Below are 18,879 nucleotides of genomic sequence, written 5' to 3'. Positions count from 1 at the left end.
CTAGTAGACATGTTAAGGTCATCATTCTATTTATAGCTTTCGGATACATGACTTTGTACAACAATAACATATATAATAACCCATTGTGTAACTACAAAATGCTTAATAAAACAAACCCGATTAATTGAAGGAAAAGATAATTTCATTTGAAAAAGTTTGAATTGCGAAATCCTGCAGTTCACTATTCATTGTACATATAGCGACATTTCATTTTTAATAATCAAACACCCTCATACCAATCAGAATGATCGGATATTATGACGGACTTAAAGGCCCATGAAGTTGCAGTTTCCCAAAGTTTCACAAAATCTGATTTCATTCCATAAGGGGCATCGCATGTTACCAGAAATGTCATGTGAGGTCAAATTGTGGTAACTGGGAAACCTAATTATCTGACATTGTTTTACCTGTACCGTTGGTATTACTACTGTTATTTACACCACTTGTTAACACAGTGAGTGGTTTGTCTGTTAGCAATCATGACAAGGTAAATATTGACCACTGGTTTATCTTAATAATGATCAGTGTTATATAGCCTGATTTTACTGATCAATAACAAAATCATTAACAAGTGCTTAAAAAATACTACCTGAAATCAAATAGAAAATGCTTTCCTAAATCTCCTGTTAATTGAATGAGGTTATCACAAGTGGGTGAAATGGGTGAAGATTGTTTGTTCAACAAATCAGTACAAAAAACGTAGAGCAAAATAAACAAGAGGGCCATGATGGCCCTGAGGTCGCTCACCTGTATATAGGCCCCCAACCCCCAGGCCAATTTTTACCCAAGGGCTTTTATTTGTTTATTTGAACAGACTTGGTAGACACCCATAAGAAGATGTTTCATGCTAAACATTTAAGTTCTAGCTCATTGGCATTTTTAAAAGAAGATTTTTAAAGTTTTTACTATACACATATAGTTAAAAACAATGTCACCCCTGGGGCAGGGCCAGTTTTGACCCCCGGGCGTTTATTTTAACAAACTTTGTAGATATTTTACTTAAAGATGTTTCATGCTTAATATCTAAACTCTAGCTATTTGGGTTTTTCCAAAGAAGATTTTTAAGTTTTTGCTATACACATATAAAGAAAAATCAATGACCCCCCCCCCCCCCCGGCGGGGCCAGTTTTGACCCCAGGGCTTTTATTTGAACATACTTGGTAGACACCCATTAGAACATGTTTCATGCTAAATATCTTAGCTCTAGCTCTTTGAGTTCTTTAAAAGAAGATTTTTTAAGTTTTTACTATATGCATATAGGGAAAATCAATGACCCCCTGGGGCGGGGCCAATTTTGACCCCAGAGCTTTTATTTGAACAAACTTGGTAGACACTCATTAGAAGATGTTTCATGCTAAATATCTTAGCTCTAGCTCTTTGGGTTCTTTAAAACAAGATTTTTTAAGTTTTTATTATATGCATATAGGGAAAATCTATGACCACCTGGGGCAGGGTCAATTTTGACCCCAGGGCTTTTATTTGAAAAAAACTTGGTAGACATTCACTAGAAGATGTTTCATGCCAAATATCTAAGCTCTAGCTCTTATGGTTCTTTAAAAGAAGATTTTTTAAGTTTTTACCATATGCATATAGGGAAAATCAATAACCCCCGGGACGGGGCCAATTTTGACCCCAGGGCTTTAATTTGAACAAACTTGGTAGACACTCACTAGAAGATGTTTCATGCTTAATATCTTAGCTCTAGCTCTTTGGGTTCTTTAAAAGAAGATTTTTTAAGTTTTTACCATATGCATATAGGGAAAATCAATGACCCCCTGGGTCGGGGCCAATTTTGACCCCAGGGCTTTTATTTGAACAAACTTGGTAGACATTCACTAGAAGATGTTTCATGCCATATATCTAAGCTCTAGCTCTTACGGTTCTTTAAAAGAAGATTTTTTAAGTTTTTACTATATGCATATAGGGAAAATCAATGACCCCCAGGGGCGGGGCCAATTTTGACCCCAGGGCTTTTATTTGAACAAACTTGGTAGACACTCACTAGAAGATGTTTCATGCCAAATATCTAAGCTCTAGCTCTTATGGTTTTTTAAAAGAAGATATTTAAAGTTTTTTCTTTTGGTTGCCATGGCAACCAGAGTTCTGCATGGAATTAAATTCTTTGAACAATTTTTAAAGGTGACCACCAAAGGAACATTCCTGTGAAGTTTGGATGAAATTGGCTCAGTGGTTTATGAGGAGATGTCATTTAAAGCAAAAGTTTACGGACGGACGGACGGACGGACGACGGACGGACGGACGCCGGACGAAAAGCGATCACAAAAGCTCACCCTGTCACTTTGTGACAGGTGAGCTAAAAAGTAAAATCATATTAAATTTACTGATATGTTTTAAAGGGAGTGTCAACTGTGTCAATAGACATCATTTTTGGCCCTGGAAAATAAGGAAAAATCACAATATGCTCCAAATATTTCCAGAGTTACTTCCACTTTTATATCTTATAAGAGCAGTGCTGACTACAGGTTGTTATCTTATTAACCTAATTAGTTGCACATCAAAAAGAAAAACAGAATCTAGTATACTCTTAAATCTATGTTAATATCAACCAGAAACAGAGCATATTTTGAGTGTAATTCAGGAGCCTCTAAAATATCTTTTTTTATATATATTTAAGGCAGAAGTTTCTCTGCATAAACAGTGAGCTTCCCCAGGGTTAAGCTCCTTATCTACCTGTATTTTCAGTCAATTAATTTCTAATTAAGCCATTATAGCTACCTATCTTGCTGTATAGTGTTTGTAGATATATATCTACAAGTAGATCTATGATTAGCACATTAACAATACTGATATAGGATTGATAGGTGACAGGTGAGATAGGTTATCTACATGTATATCATAATCTATATCATATTATCTATATAACAAAATGCTTGTTATTTGATAAGGGAGATAATTGTTATTGTACCCCCCCCCCCCAATCCCTTTGACCTACAAGCAATATTTTAGGCATCATCTAAACACAGCAGTAAGACATTTCTTAAAATTAACTCAGATACAATAGAGTTCAATTTTAGACGAGGAATACATCAGAGGATGTTATAAAAAGAATCATATAATTATACACAAACTTTTTAACAGACTCTGCTACTTAGACTACTTTAAATTGGACAAGAATCAGGGAAAAATAAAATCAGACACAGACCATGTAAACAAACTTAGTTAACATCTTTTCTTCTTCTTTTTCAAAACTTAAACTAAAACACTTCATTAGGAATAAATTAAATTTCATTCAATGTCCCTATTCAATAAGTTATATAAATTGATATGCATAATGCAATGCATCAATTCAAATCACTCCTATTATATTATATCAATTAACAATATGTCCAAATTATCATAACAGTAAGTTTCTTCTACTTAATTCTCGTACAGCTATTCATAAATCATTAAATGTGCATTTGAAAACCCATGTGTACTCATTTCAACTGCAGATGTATAAAATTTGTTCAATAGATTTCAGGATATTAACCAGTTATTTCATTTTTTATAATAAAAACAGATGCTATCAAATTACATTCACTTTAACTGAAATATTCAAGTTTCTTCATCAGATCCAGTAAAATTAAATTTATACCTAACAAGAATGTAGTTAATTGTAAAAATTCTAATTAAAAGCTGAAATTTTTTTAATAAATTCACACAGCTTCATTAAAAATAACTAAATAGAAAATAATTGACTTTAGAAAGTAATTAAATCTTTAAAGAGAAAGTATGAATTATATTAAAACCTTTGGTTTTTAAAAAGAATCTACCGGGATTTGTTTGTTTTGTTTTTTTTATTTCTTATGTTCACTTACAAAGACATCTTTTACAAATCAGTCCAAAAGGTTTATGACATAATAATAAATCATTTCTTTTGTGCATAAAGACCATAAAAATGACCCCAAAAAATGCTTTCACTTAAATCAGGCTAAGAATTGCATAAAAATCCACACTCAATTTAAGTTTTCTTTATTATCCTTTGCACATTTTTCCATTTAAAGTGATTCACTAGGTGTAGGTAAGAATTTCAAATTTTACGTTTTGGATAATTTGACCTCTGAGTCAACTCATTGCTTAACAAGGGCATCAGTATTATATAAATAAAACATACAAAGTCCAAATGATGAACAGTATGCAAAAATTCTCAACAACATGCAATAATTCTTCAAGGGAAACAACCATATTATTCACAAATAACTGTTGTTAAAATCAGCCATTGACATGGATATAAATTTTTTTTTTTTATTTATTTATTTAAGTCTCATTCATGTACATACACAAATAAAATTCATAAGCAAACATAAAACACAAAAAAGTACATGACCATTCAATCATTGAATTATAAGAGACTAGTAAAACATTTATAATAACACGATAAAATATCATACTAATCATAAAATTATATCCAATTATAAATAATAACTAACTACACAGTACAAATACTATAAATTAATGGAAAGAAATATACATTTATATATTTATATGATTAAAAAAAAAACAGTCGCTATTTTTTATTATTTCAAAGTAAGAAAAAAAAATAAAAATAAATAAAAAAACATACATCAAAACATAAAAAAAAATATATATATATAAAAATACAGTAGCATGTTCTATATAAAATATATTATTTACATAAGTAAGATTGACGACGTTGAAGAATATTAAAACAGGTTTTGGCACATTTTCTGACTAATGGTTGACTAGAGAACAAAAATGCAAGTTGGTTGTCTTTGCTAAAATTAATAAAAGAAGGTTCGTGCAACACAGCCTTAGAGATTAATTCTGATCTAAAATCATCATATACTGGGCAGTCTAATATAACATGCTGTTCATCTTCAAGTACATTACAAAAAGGACAGTGGCGTTCATCTAATCTCAGATTCTCGTACCTACCCGTTTCGATACGAATAGGGGCTACCCCACACCTAAATTTACAAAACGCTGACCTATGCCTAGGGGGTAAGATCATTTTACAGTACTCTTCTGACGTATGTTCCTGCTTAAAAGTTCTATAGGTTCTCAGCTTATTCAGACCCCTACCTGACGGGCCCACTGTACAATTAACCGAACGGATCCATTCAGCCTTAAATCCCTCCATAGTCAAAGATTCAACCTGGCGCACAAAGGAAGTTTTAGCAATGGGTGAAGACAAGTCGCAAAACATACCAAGATTTAATTCATTCCATTGCTTTTGGACATGATAAAACCAATTTTTACATTGAGGAGCACCTTTTGTCAACGACCAAAGTTCAATCCGTTTATTTAGTCTACAAGTATTTGTTTGGGAAAGGCGCACCCAAAAAATGGCCACTGATTTCCATTGCCGGACCAAAGGTGGGACCCAACCCATATCTCCTGAAACTGCTGCATTGGGCGTATATTTTCCCACCCCAAGGAAGAATCTCATAGCTCGATTATGGACAGCATTTATGCAAGAATATGACTTATGACCCCATAAGGAAGCCCCATACGCAATAACAGGCCATACAACAGAGTCATACAATTTAGTAAAAACGCTATGAGGAACCCCTCCAACTAACTTACACTTGGCTATCAGTAAACCTAACGCACGGCTAGCGCTTTGTGCCACCATCCTAGCTGTAACATTGAAATCGACATGCTCATGCAAAACGATTCCCAAATATTTGTATTTATCAGCATAACTTAACGTATCATGACCACATTTAAAGACAAAATCTGATCTAGTACAGGATTCTGGGCGGAAATGAACAATGTTACTCTTGCTTGTATTTATTGACATGTCGTTTATACTACACCAATCGTGTAGACCATTTAATAAACATTGTAAGTCACGCTCGGTTTCTGCAAGTAGCACAATATCATCAGCATACAAAAGTATACATACAATTTCATCATCAATTGTTACACCAATATTAAGAGACTTTAAATACAACGCAAGATCATTGATATAAAGATTAAAAAGTAAAGGTGATAAAACACAGCCTTGACGTAAGCCACAGTGGACGTCAAACCAGTCAGTAGTGAACGAGTTAATTCTAACACATGATGCTAAAGATGAATATAAAGACTTAATGGCTCGTTACATTTTGCCACAAACACCAGTAACTTGTAATCGACTCCACAACTTAGAACGATTGATTAGGTCATAAGCTTTACGAAAATCGATAAATGCTGTAAAAGTACTTTTTTTCATTTTCTTCCTAGTATCAATTAGGTTAACAAGAGATGAAATGTGATCAGTTGTGCTTCTTTTCCTACGGAAGCCGTTCTGTTCATCAACAATAATGTTATTGGCTTCAGACCATGAACTCAATCTATCATTTAAAATGTTACAATATAACTTATACATAGAACATGTCAAGGATATACCCCTATATGATAAAGGATCCCTACCATCTGCAGTTGATGACTTTGGTATTGGATTGATTAGGCATTTGTTCCAAACAGAAGGTACTATACCTTTATCGAAACAGACATTAAATAAAGCGTGTAAAAATACAACAGTTGTAAATGTCCAGCAATGAACTATATGATGTTAATAATTCTTAGTAAAGTATTTGATTACATCCCTGTGATGATTGTGCTAATTATGCATATTTCATATGTATATTAACAGAATAACATTTCAATCTACAATGTTACTATGGTAAATTAAAACAATTTTTCAGTGAAGACCATGGCTGTAATGAGGCTCTACTGTAGCTGAATAATCAACTGAGAGCTAGAGATTCCCAGCCAGTGTTTGATTCCATTTCTTGCAAACTACATATAAATCATATTTCGAAAAGAAATTACAAAGAATTTTCATTTAACTCGTTTTTCATACAAATGAAATCATCATCATTAAAGCATGTAAATTCACGCATAAAAGGTGCACAGGAATCATGTCATTTTATGCACACGACTTGTTAGACAAGTGGGTGTCAGAGGAGTTGTCTAGCACCAGTGTAAACCAGTGTAAACAGTAGGAAATCCTGTCTGATATGATTGTATGTCTGAAAAGTACAAAAATGTTAGAAATGCTTAAATTGCAAATTTAAAGGAAAAAACTTACTCAATACAATCGCAAAATTTTCAAAATCCTCTTATAATCCATTAACCTCTGCACTCAACTCTTCTGGCACAAATAAATTCTAAAACTATCTCAAAATTTGACACAGATAACCACTTCCCAAAAACCTATTAATTATTTTACGGTAATTAAATCTATAAATAATCGGAAGCTTGTGTTTTATGATTGAGAGAAGAATAAATCAAGTGTTAGATGATCTTGACAGAAACCTGGCAGACCACAGAGAGCACATTGTAGGTACAGTTAATGAGATAATTGACACAGAAATTAATTATTTGAGAATAAAAACATCACTGTCTTAGCAGAGCTCATACAATATCCACCTGTATACATGAAACATGCATATCATGTGCAACAGTTATATATAATTGCACAAGATTAATAGCGTCTGTGCAGTGAGTTACCAAATCTTGTAACTGTAACCCCGGAGTGTCTTGTTTTAGTTCTTATCAAAATATAAACAGGATCTTTGTCACAAAAACATTATTCTTTCACTTCAGAATAAACAGAACAAAGAGCACATGGTATGGATTTTGTACACAGTATCTTTCATTTACATATAAAAACTGGGTAAATTATTAGAATGGTCCTAAAACTTTGGCAGTAATTATATCCCTATCAAAATTAATAACTCAAGATCCCAGATAATGTATTGAAATGAATATCATCTGTAAACTGGTGTCATGAAATTTGTGCAACCTTATATCTTTCCATGTTTGAATATTATTTCAATTTTGCATTTCATTTTTTTTCTAATCCAAAAACCAGAATAAGTATAACTTTCTTAATAGGCAACAGGATTGAATCTTATCTATTCATTTTTCAATTCTTAAATTATCTTTTCTTAGTTTTCACTGTAACCTTTCAAAACAATAAAGTTAAAACTATCTAACACTGTTAAACTCGTGCTATTTTTTGTATTCAGGATATCTATGTGTTATTTGACTTCTAACCTTACATTGATTGGTCATGGTATGTCATTTGAGGTCAGGATAATTATGTTCTCAACCACCAAACAACCTTATAGGGTTACATTACAATAGCAACTATGATATCTAAATTGTGATCACTATCCTATCTTTTAAGTGGTATCTTTTGTGACAATGTCAGAGATTGGGTTGGACTTTGTTCTAAAATAAACAACAGTTTTGCCAGTTCAGGTATTCATTTACCTGGAAAGGTAAGCAAACATGACATGTGAAAATAAAAGGGCAGACATTGTGGAGGAGTAAATACCTTCAAGGTGTTTTTCTAATCAACTGGTCAATTAAATCACATGAATATAGGTAACAATGAGGCAGAAAGTTATTTTGCCTGTTCCTTCCCTTCCTAAAAAAAATCTTTATCCTTGTATATAATTAATTACCTCCCCTGTGTGACCATAAATATACTGTTAACTCAGTACATTTTGTCAATGATAATCAGTCATATTATAATGACATATGAGCCGCGTCACGACAAAGCCAACATGGTGGGTTTGTGACCAGCATGGATCTAGACCAGCCCTCACATCCGCGCAGTCTGATCAGGATCCATGCTGTTCGCTATCAGTTTCTCTACTTGTAATAGGGTTGGTAAGCCCTGATCAGACTGCGCAGATGCGCAGGCTGGTCTGGATCCATGCTGGTCGCAAACACATTATGATGGTTTTGTCGTGACGCGGCTCATATATTATTAATTGCTCTATCTTTTAAACAATTAGCCTTTAAGTAACTTGTCCCATTAAATCTCATTAACTTGTCAAAGGTGAAAAGCATTGTAGCCCACTAATAATAAAATATGTAAAAACAAAATAAATGAAACACCTTATTAAACCACTCAATTAATAAAAGCTTTGTTGATTACTTTATCAAAATAAAATATCAACATATAGTTGAACCTCTGAAAGAATTTAAATATGAAACCATATTTTTAATTGTATATTGATGAGAGCAACAGAACTTTGCTTTCCTTGTCTGTCAGTACATATTCTTAGTAAAGATCAGGGTTAACAAATAGTGGAAGACCACCTGTTAAAACCTTTCTCTAAACCTGTTTACTGTTTCTGGAATGACATTTATACCTAGGATAGCCTATCAACATTATGGAACCACCTGTCTACAAAGGCTCATCTCTTTTCCCTATCTTTTGGTAAGGTTGCCAACATTATATAGCACTAGCCCCTTACCACTATGGGTTTGATCAGGGAATTGGATTTTGACATGTGAGGAAGCTTTTCAGGGTACAGTAAGCTTGATGGAAGGATCTATAGTTTATACAAATTTATTTTAGTTCGATTGTGTTGGAAAATTTAAAAAAAAAAATTCCTTTTGGAATTTTAAAAAAGTTTAAAATTAAAGTTTTCCCGGGAAAAGGGTTTGTTTAGGGTTTAAACCCAATGGCGAATTTTTTCATTATTTAAGCTTCCCCGCCCAGAAAAAGGTATGTTTTTTTTCAACATCCCATTTTAATGGCCTTAAATGACTTCCGGGAAAAAAAGGTTAGTTGGAAAATTTTAAAATTTTTTTTTAACTTTTAAATAAACAACCCCCACCCAATAAAATTATCACATTTTTAACCAAGCAAAAATAAAAAGGGCAATATAATTTTTAGAAAACCACTGGGCAAAAAATGGTTTTTTTTTAAAATTTTTAAATCCTTAAAAAAATTTCCAAAAAATTTTTATAAATAAACCTAAGTTTTTTAATTTCTGTTAAAAAAACAAAATTTTTTTTAAAGGGAAAAAAATTTTCCCAAAAAAAAAAAATTTTTTTTGGGAAAAAAAAAGATTTTTAAATTTATGACTTAATTTTAAAAAATTTTGGTAGAATTTTTTAAAGAAAAAAATTAAAAAAGTTTTTGTTTTTTTAAATTTGAAATTTTGATGTTTAGTTTTATATTGGGAGCCCACACTCTTTTTTGGAATTTACAAAAAGAAAAAAAAATTTAAAAAATAAACCCTTTTGTAAGACTGAAATTTTTTTTTTTTGCGGGATTTTCCCCAAAAAAAAAGGGGGAATTTCCCAACCCAACCCTTTAAAATAAACAATCATTTTTTTTTTAAGATTTAATTTTTTAATTTTTAAAATGGCCCTAAAAATTTTAATTTGGAAAAAAGTTTTTTTAACTCATTTGTTAAATTATTAAATTTTATAATTTTTCGCCCCTTTGCTTATTGGCCAATTTTTGTTTTTTTTTGGGGCACCCATTTTGAGGGAAGATTTTTTAAAAAAAAAATAGCCCCATTTCAAAAAAATTTACATTTTTTAAAATTTTTAAAATTTTAAAAAAAAAATTTAAAAGAAAACTAAAAAAAAATTTTTAAAAAGTTTTTTTTAACTTTTTTGGGCTAAGGGCTTTTTTTTAACTTAAAAATTTTAAAAATTCAGACTGAAAGGAAAAAACTTTTTACTTTTTTTTCACACAATAATAGATAGACAGTCTAATTATTTTGCAGACTGTTGTTATTATAAATGATTTTTTTTTTTTGGGGAAGAAATACAATTAGAATTTAATAATGAATTTCTGGGAAACAAATTTATAAACATCGGCATAAATTTTTTAATCTTTTTTTATTATTTAAAACAATAATCTTTTTTCTTTCATTCCTCACGAATATAGAATGTCTGAATAATGCATCTTCAGTGCTGCCAATATAGGTTTTAACACAAATTTTATGACTGTTCTTAAAACTGGAATGAAATTTGAAGTTGGAAAGTCAATTTTACTAACATCATGTAGTTACTAAGCATTTAAAAACAATTTGAAAATTTATTGTAATAAAGTTTTCATGTTGTCAGGATAAAAATTTAACAATAAGGCCATTTAGAATGCCATGCCCCCATGTACATACACAGTGACAAAGATTGATTAGCTCAAGGGGGTATTACATTTCTTCTATTAATTACTACCCCAATAGTATCAAATTCCTTCTTTTTTTGTAAAAAAATACAGAAGAAAGAGATATACACATGGGAAGATAACATCATATGCAAGTTGTTAATTGATTCTGACAACCAATAAATGCACTTAATGCTTTATTAACCATTTACAGAACAAAACCTTGAAGAAATGACACTAAAAAAACATGTATTTTTTACCAAATAAACAAGTAAACGATTAGACTCTAATACATGTACTTGATAACAATATTTCAGTTATTTAATTATTGTCTGCTTTTTACAATTTAACTAGGATTACCATGCCATAATACTACGCATTTTCAGGGTGGGGGGAGGGGGAGGGGGTCAGTTTTCCACTGTAATGAAAAGTAATTAGAAAAGACTGACAAAATTTTCAGAACAAATAATAAACAAATAAAAATATACCTCCATTGCATGACCAGAATTTTCTTCATTATCCATCACCCGTTATATATCCCTTTCTTCAACAGACTGATTTTATTTTTATACAAATAGTTACACCAATGGTCTAAAGATTATCACAACTTTCCTTGTATAATGTTAAAATGACTTAATTCTAGCTGTGAATTTAAGAGCCGTATTTGTATACAAAATGTCCATTAGCTGGAAATAAAACCATGGTTTTATTCATCTTTAATGAACCATCATTACAGACCATTGCTACATAAAGCTCTTGATTTTAGCTATACAAGAAAGTATATATGATTTGTTTACCATAATACCTTTTACAACTTAAACCATCAATCTGTACTAAAATTACCCTCTTACTTCATTTTATTTTGTCTGTAAATGTAAAACTATTGACAAATTGAGGAGATTTTAAATATATTAGAGGAAATAGGAAGGTCAGATTTGTGATTGTTGTAGAGATGGTGTTTAACATAACTTAGGACTGATTTAACTAAAGTATTATAATGAACAACCTTTCGTTGCTCTACAGGTGGAAGTTGACACAAGATTATGAGAAGGCCTTTTATAGGCAAAATGGGCATCTTGAAAGACTTCACTACAGGATATGGGATGACTACACCACTCATCCATCAATATCCTCATAGCATCTTACATCATGGCTCAAAGGAACTCAGGTAGTCCCATTTACACTACAGTACTGTCATATGAAGGAAATCAATAGACTGTCCATGATTATAGGACTCAAACCCAGGACCTTTTGATCAAGAAGTGTAAGTGATCACTCATACAATTCCCCTACTCTGATGCCTGTACAGAAGTGAAACATTTAAGGAGCCATGATTGACAGAAAAATATATTGAAAGTCAATTATCAAGGATAAATTGAATTTTTAAAATGGCTTCTAAAGTGAAAACAATTTGAAGTAACATGCTGTCATCATGGTGTAAAGCCTGCTTAATTTAGTCAACAGAACTACAACATATTGAAAGAATGCAAGGGTTTTGTTTTGTTATTATTTCTTACTGAAAATAAATTTCAGGATTCAAGCTAGACAAGAAAAAGTTAGTGAGTAAAGTGACTTCTCTCTTCACAAAAAGTAGAGAGGTTTTTTAAAATCATATTCTAAATTGAATCCAATGTTGAATATTGATGATTTATAGATATATATAGACATTTTGATATTCAATGACAGTGTTGACAATATGTTATATATCATTTTCTACCATAAAAAATCTAGTCTTAGTGAGAAACCATGACAATTGTCATATTCACTAATGACAGTATTTATACATGCAGGTTTGACTGTTGGAATATATCAAGTATACTTGACACAGTAAACATTAGTGTGGTCTATATGTAGGAGTACCTGTACACATGATAACATATCTAAATGCAAGTACCTATACCAGATAATAAAGTATGATGTTAGGTTTTATCATGCAGGGCCACTTATGATCATATCTGTCATACGTCTTCTGTCATATGGCTACTGTAAGAATCTTTGTGGCATATAGTTAAATATTTGAGCCGCGTCACGACAAAACAAACATAATGGCATTGCGACCAGCATGGATCCGCGCAGTCTGATCAGGATCCATGCTATTCCCCTTACCAACCCTATTACAAATAGAGAAACTGATAGCGAACAGCATGGATCCTGATCAGACTGCGCGGATGCATGCTTGTCACAAACGCATAACGTTGGTTTTGTCGTGACGAGGCTCATTTATATCATATTAAAATAGCTGACATAAACAATATTGATACTATCCTTACATATTACCCTCTAAGTTATAAACTTCTTTCTACTTCTTATAATATTATCTTCTACATTAAATTTAATTGATTATTCAAAAGATATAGTAACAATAAAACATATTGAGAAATTATAAAATATATCCTTATTTTCTAATAGACTGCCTAACAATTTCCTTTCTAAAAGGAATTAGACTGTTATACCGGTAAAACCAAATACCCTCTTAAGCTCTTTGACACAATTTATTTTAGTAAGAAATACATCTCTTCAAAAAATATTTCAAATTTACAATTCTTACTATTTTGATAGTTAAATTTCATTATAAGTGATATTATGAAGGATGCACAAGCACTATATATATAAGGCTAAAAGGTTATTAGGTAATTTGAGAATGTACAATAAATACCAAAGTATCATACCTGTTCAGGTATTATATGGTACAGCATATATATGACAAACCTGACAACACCAGTATATCTTAATACCTATGTATATACAATTTACTTACATAGGTACACTGTCTTAACATTTCTATGTTGAAGAAGGGTCAAGTTTACATTCAGTATCATTTATCATTATCCAAGTACTAAATGGCATAGATATGAAACTTTATATTAACCAACAGGGATATGTTACTTCACATTATGTCTATGTATGATTTGTTTTGTCGGTTGTTTTTTATCGAAGTTTTAACTTTTTGCGAGCAGCGCTTTAATATTGAATGTCCAAAGTTCACTTCATAACTAATCAAATTGAATACATTTAACTTGAATGTAACTTGTATGACATCCAGAAAAGCATATCAGATAGTTCAATCTTAAACCAAATTGTGTGAACACAATTTATGTAACTCCCTATATTGATCATTAAATTACCTAAATATTTCATTCTATATTTGTACTTTAAAAAAAAAAACATCATTTACTCTGTACATCATTTAATATGTATTCTAGGACATTAAAATTCCACAGATAATCACCTCCTCTTCACAGTCCATATCTTTCTGTCACTTCTATTTTTCTACAACAATTCAAAAATTCAATCAATACCATCAACCCAGCTTTGATTGTGCCATACAAGTGTGACAATTTATTCCATGTCCATCACCTTATTCCAGCCCACAAATCAAAATACTTTTATTATTAGCCAAAATCGCTAGAATCCAATTAGCAAAATGTTACCCTGTCAAATTGATTGAATACAATCCCTCCAAAGGAAAAAAAGTCCCGAAAATATTCTGCCTAATTAATAACAAAACACTCGTCACGAAAAAAACAACAACAAATTTCACTTACCCTAATTCTGTATCAGGATCAATAACAACGAAGACAACTGAAGTTATCAAGGCCATGGGAAAAGAAATAAAAATCAAAGAAGAGAAAAAAATCTGTGAAGATTGACTACAATGAAAGTGTTATGATGAAACAAGTGATTCCTGTCAAAGAAGACAATTTTCTCTGATGAGAAGTAGAGTGTCCTTTTTTGTTCAGTTTTTTTTTATTTATTACAACAAAGCTGATATTGTTGCAATACTATTCTTCTCTTTTTCCACATTATCCCAGTGTGTCAAATTATAATTCATATATAGTCACTTGTTAAGAATTTAAACAGAATGGAAAAGAAAAACTTTATCTCTTTCAGCAATGGAAATAGTTGTATCACATTTAGAATTTCCACAAAAACATCATGCAGAATTGAAAGCAACAGGTATTGCTGAATTTATTTATACTTATCATATAATGAAAGTATAACAAAACTTATACTTAAAACAAACGCATGTGTATGATAAGGAACATATTAACTTCCATATTTCTTTTCAAATCCCCTGTGTACCAGCAGCTACTTTCTTCCTTCATCACATTAAATGAAACTAATAATAACAAAAAATATAATCCTCACCTTCAGAAATCAGAAAAATACTGCTAATTATATCCCTATCCTTATAACTATATTTTTTCTCTAGGAAATTCTCCAAGTTCTCATCCTTTAAGTTTCTCTTTTACTGATTTTTTTTTGCCTGAGCTTCATGTATAAATATAATATTCTCTCCTAAAATTCGTAAACACTAACATTATCAGTTAAAAATATATCTGAATATTAACTCTCAACTGTTGGCGATAAAAAAACGGTAACGAAAAGTGATAACATGACATCCATGTAAAGAAATTCAGATTTAACACACAACATGAAAAACAAGCATTTCAATTGAATGTTCAAACATTTCCGCTTAATGGGTGACGAAATTAAAAAGAACACGCTCTTATAAAAAATAAAGTTAATGAAGCGACGCTCTGACACGCCACCATGAGGCAAAATCAGTGTTTGTCCGTAGCATACAACGAGGGGTTAAACTTTCGACAGGTAGTCGCGACTGTTTACTGTGTCAACAAAAATACTAGTGATGATAATGGGACACTCTTGTGGCGATACATCGTAGACAAACATACCAATCTGACTATTGCGTAATTCAATTATATATAACTGATTGTTAAACTTGTACATTTTTATAGCAGTGTCATCGTTAAATTCACATTTGCTGAAACATATCTGAATCACAATATAAAATTAAATCTCGTTAAAAAGTCGTTAAACCACTGCAAGGTCTGTTTCTTACATTCTTTCATTTACAATTCATGTCAATTGAATTACAACTTCCCTTGAGATTTTGTATATTCTTCTCTTTGAACCATTAAAACAATTTGATTTTTCTTAACTTATTTCAGATTTTCTGGATTCTTTTATATACCTTAATTTGAAGAACCAGACACCAGTTAATTCTTATTTTTACCTTTAATCTGAAGAGTTTATTAGTAGTAGGTTTGTAAAGTTGGTTAAAAACTGAAATATTTTGTTTGTACATTTGCTTAAAATACAATATTTTGCATTACTTTTTTGTCTTCTCAAAGGAAAAGCAATACCTTTAAAAAAAGATAATTGCACAATAAAAGCAAATATTTTGTAAATTTAATACTTTTTTTTAAAATCCTTATTGCCTTTACTCTCTAGTTTGAGGTCATGTTGACGTATTAAGAAGAAAAAAATCCAAAGATACAAATCTTAAACGAACAATTTTTGTAAACAGGTTAAATGCTCATTCACAACGCAATTGATTAATGGATAACAAACATTTGAAAAGGAACAAAAATGATAATCCACTGCAGTATTATCAGGTTTTTGTATACAATATACTTGGTTTTAATGACAAAAGAATTTTCAACAGTTTAAAGCCACAGGATTTCTTCATTTAATAATGTATGTTACCAGTTTTTCTTTCAAGTTAGTAAAACGGAAATGTTTACTCAAAAGCAGGTTGAAAAATCAATTTAGAGTAACAATTTTAGTTTCAACAGAGAATTGATTTTTGCCTAGAGATAACATTTATTTGTCATTTGAGATGGGATATACATTGTCAACATGTATGATAGAGTGAGATTTAACAGGGAAAAATTGAATGCTAGATAAAATTCACCTAATGGTTATCAAAATTATAGAGTTTCGCCCTTTTTTCTTTTTTTTGAAAAAAAGATAAACTAGTGTGTGCGTCTAAAACATCACTCATCATTAACTTATGTAGCCAGTACCTTGAAAAAAAGAAAATTGTTGTTTTGACTATTATTATTATTATTATTATTATTATTATAAGGCCTCAGCATATTTCCAGAAAGGCTGCACCTGATTTCTAAACCATCACTAAATTCCACAACTAACTTCCAACTTCTCCACCTAAGTTATGTCAGAAAACAAAACAGTCTGCCCTGAAGAGTTCAGTTGGTTTAGATTAAACACAATTTTTTTGCCTCTTGGAATTAACTAGTATAGGTGTCATTTGAGGCATGAAACATGATTGTGACCGAAGCGTAGCTTGAACACACGATCCCTGGATTGAGAGACAGACACTTCAACCACTAGGCCAGCACTCCCCTGAAAAGTTTGATTTGAGCCCAAGGTTTGTAAACATCAATTGTTTTTCTTAATAGCTTAATTCACCCTGAAAGTAACCTGCTTGAAGCCTAAAGTGATATATTAGATTTTGCCACCAGTATAGTCTCAGCCAGGTAAGGATAGACATCCGTGCAGTCTCAGACCAGGCTCTATACTCAGCGTTGGCTGACCAACTTCAAATATTCATCTTGATATCCTCTATAAATGATAATATGCAGATGAAAAAAAAATTATTAAAGAAATTGAGCAGATTAAGCGTTTTTTATATGGTGGGTCCATAATTAAATAACGTCCTGTGAATTTACTTGCTAAGAGGAGTTATAAAGTAGGAATAATCCACTATTTCTAGATATTTCATTTTTACACAGTACCATTAAACAAAACTAATTAAGCTGTAACTTAATCAATTTAAAATAAGCATCGTGCTAATTGGTAGTATAATTTATGATAGAAAAATGTTTTGCAACAATCCCTAGAAATGTTCATGACTTCAATTTCATTCATAGATTAGCCATACCAGTATGTTATGTCCTTTTTGCTTCTATATCTTTTAAAGCAGAGTGAAAAGTGAATCATTATTCTTTCAAATATTTTATATATAAATGTTTGGTATTAAAGGTCCCTTTTGTTGAATTAAAAAAACACCTTAGTTTTGGTTTAAATCAAGCCCAAAATGACAAAATAGACCTAAAAAAAAAAGGTACAACATTGGTTTAAAAGGAGTACTACATTACTTAAATACTGTCCAATGATAAACTAACATCTAGAAAAGTTTAAAGTGACATTTTTCTATCCAGGTGTATATAGTGAGTGAACAGGTGAAAGTTAAAATAATTTTAGAATTTGCCATAATTCCTTTCAATTTTTTTTTATTTGCTAAACATGAACAATAACTCATTTTGAATTTCTGTTAATATCCATCAGAATTTACTTGTAATATTCAATTCATAAAAAGAGTGGGGCACTGTCTTTTCATGTTTTATGAAGATTTATATTATATCCTTAACATTTTCTATTATCAACTGTTGGTCAATCACCATTATAACAGTTAATCTTTTGAAATATATGTTCAATTCAGCACAATTTGTCAATGAAAAAAATGAGCATAATGTCACTTTAAGTATCATTAATAAGTATTCAATTTGAGTTAAATAATCTTTACATACATAATTTATTTCCTATAATTCCAGATGCATGTGATTTTCTTATATTCCAGCACAGTCATGCAATCAAAGATTAAAATTCAATTTCAACATATGGATTAAAATGTTAAATGCCTAAACTTCATAGCAAGGCATAAGTTAATTTGAAATTAAAGTCCGAGATCAAAGACTGTGACCAAATGTACAGGATTATGACCTCTTGATTTGGTCTTTATCTTTACTTTGAATTACCCAATCCTTAATAACTTTACACTTGTGTCACAATATTATTTTAAGACGGCTTTTCCTTTTGTACTAAAATAAGTTCAACTTCAGTTTAAGAAATACAATCAATGTTAAGAAATCAGCTCTTGAAATTTAAATTCATTAAAGTAAATTGGTTATGTAGACAATAGGTTTATGACTTTTTCAGATCAGCAACTTTACAAAAACTTAGTAGAGTATTGCAGTTTTCATAAAATATAAAGGGGAAATCAAATTTCATCAGCAATGCATAATTTAAAATATTGTAGAACTTAAGTATGGATAGGTGTTATAAGGATAAATCTTCAGTATTAAGATCTCAAAATATAGAAAGGTGTCCTCATACTTAACATCATTGGAAGAACTTCCACATGGCATGTTTAATTTAATTAAGTTATTAGTACC

General features: G+C 30.9%; 1 protein-coding gene across 4 annotated transcripts in view; it reads right to left on the bottom strand.

Annotated features, from left to right (window-relative positions):
• LOC132759065 (CAP-Gly domain-containing linker protein 1-like) overlaps positions 1-18,879 on the bottom strand; it is a 108,907-nt gene that overhangs the window by 85,412 nt on the left and 4,616 nt on the right. The window lies entirely within an intron of this gene.

Source organism: Ruditapes philippinarum, unplaced genomic scaffold, assembly GCF_026571515.1.
Source record: "Ruditapes philippinarum isolate M1 unplaced genomic scaffold, ASM2657151v2 ctg2709_1_1_1_1, whole genome shotgun sequence".
Classification (NCBI taxonomy): Eukaryota; Metazoa; Mollusca; class Bivalvia; order Venerida; family Veneridae; genus Ruditapes; species Ruditapes philippinarum.
The sequence above is the reverse complement of the archived record's forward strand: the minus strand, read 5'-3'. Positions and strand labels throughout refer to the sequence as shown.